Source organism: Trematomus bernacchii, unplaced genomic scaffold, assembly GCF_902827165.1.
Source record: "Trematomus bernacchii unplaced genomic scaffold, fTreBer1.1, whole genome shotgun sequence".
Taxonomy (NCBI): Eukaryota; Metazoa; Chordata; class Actinopteri; order Perciformes; family Nototheniidae; genus Trematomus; species Trematomus bernacchii.
Genome location: NW_022987827.1, coordinates 185,652 through 187,879, shown reverse-complemented (window position 1 = coordinate 187,879; position 2,228 = coordinate 185,652).

The window sequence follows — 2,228 nt, the reverse complement described above, 5'->3', positions numbered from 1 at the left end:
CTACAGTCAGTGTTCGAATTACCCATTTGCTTTCGGGGGAGCCCTATTTATTTATTTTTGTGGCAATCATATAGGCAGACCTGAGAGATGTACATGTTTCCTGCATCAGATCAGCACTGATTGCCAATACCTTGTTTGGAAGGACATCTTTTTTCTCATCTCCGAAATCTCGATCTCTTTTTCGTGTGCCTCGCTCTTATGGTGCTTATAAATCTTTTCCCGCAGGTTCTTCTGTTGATCACTGCTGACTTTTCCCTCAATCCATTCTTGTGAAAGGTGCACTCAGGTGGATTCTTTTGCGAGAGGCAGGGAGATCAATATACTTTTTGCCTCTTTGCAAATCTCACATCCAATCTTTTTTAAAAAGCCATGGATACCTTTCATTCCACTCACTCCATCTTTTCTGTGTCCAGTTAGAAGGCAGGTCATCGTCAGGAAAGGTTCGCTAGCGCAGGTTTGCGCCGCGGCTGTGCAGCCTTGTTGAAGCCTCTTCAGGCTCTGCATCGGCAGGCCTCTCCCTCGGGGTGGAGCTGCCAAACTCGACCCTAACGCCGCTTACAGCCGGCCAAATAAAAGTAGTTCCGTTCACGTTGTCATTTTTAGACTCCTTCGCTTCTTCGCTTGTGAATCCAAAAGCTGCGACGCTTGGCTGTTTTCGTTTCGCAATCTTTTTTATTACAAAGCCAGAGTTAAAAAAAATATCAGTATGAAAATATAAAATACCACACCGGCATCGCCTGCCGTAACCATAGCAACGTAAGTAGCGTAAAGAATGCAGCGCCGCCACGTACAGATGGCAACACCCAGAAATATTCACAAATATAAAACAAATATTCAGAAACTGTAATGAACAATAACTATTATTTATTTACAGAACTGTTATTTACAGAAACTCAACATTTCTAATCTGTATGACACAAATATGCACGATTGTTTTGGGCTCCCCCTATTCATCTCAAAGTCGGCCTTCAGGGGAGCTCCCTCCCTCTTCGGGGGAGCCAAGCTCCCCCTGGCTCCCCCCCATTTCGGACAGTGCCTACAGTACACACTCACATACACAACCACACCTACACACTCACACACACACCTACACACTCACACACACACACCTACACACTCACACACACACCTACACACTCACACACACACACCTACACACTCACACACACACCTACACACTCACACACACACCTACACACTCACACACACACCTACACACTCACACACACACCTACACACTCACACACACACCTACACACTCACACACACACCTACACACACACATCAGTGCTGACGCTGTTGGTTTTCAATGAGCCACTTTTGAACACTGTGCTTGAATGAGTAGGATGAGGACTCTCATGAAATAAATAGTTTCCTCAAAGACTTCAGTGTACTGAGGCCTGGACTGAACCTCATGTGTGTTTCACTTTGAATACAAAATGAATGTAAATATGCTGTGATGTTTGTCCTGTTGTAACACTAGACTGTCTTTAGAGAAGTGAAACCAGGACAGAAGATGTTCTGTAATGGATCACGAGGTCAGAGTGCACACCCACTTTTAATCATTGTCAAAACCAGGGGCTCAAATCAACAAAGTCCATTTAAATCAGAGACAGGTTCCAATGTTATTTATTGTAAATAGTTCAATATTAAACAAAACAGGGATCTTTTACCCAAGATCGTCTATTAAATCAAAGCAACGCACAGATGCAACACTATATGATGATTTAAAATAATGCGCTTATGTGATTGGTCGAAAGTGGCAGAGGAAATCTGAAAGGCTCCCGATAATTACAAGAGAAAATCCAAATTGTTAGAAAAAGTCAGAATTGTTAAAAAAATACAGAATTATAAGAAAAAAAGTCACAATTCTCGGAAAAAGTCAGATTTGTTAGAAAAAGTCAGAATTCTAAGAAAAAAATCTGAATTGTTCAAAATGACAGAATTCTTGGAAAAAAGTCAGATTTCTAAGAAAAAGTCAGAACTCTACTGGCACCTTATCTTTGTCATACTCAAGGTGGGATGGTGAATTTGTTTATCAAATGAAATGTTTTGTGTGGCGCTGAAGTATGGCGGTATTCAAAAGTGTGTGTGTGTGTGTGTGTGTGTGTGTGTGTGTGTGTGTGTGTGTGTGTGTGTGTGTGTGTGGTGTGTGTGTGTTTGTGTGTGTGTGTTGTGTGAGTGTTGTGTGTGTGTGTGTGTGTGTGTGTGTGTGTGTGTGTTTGTGT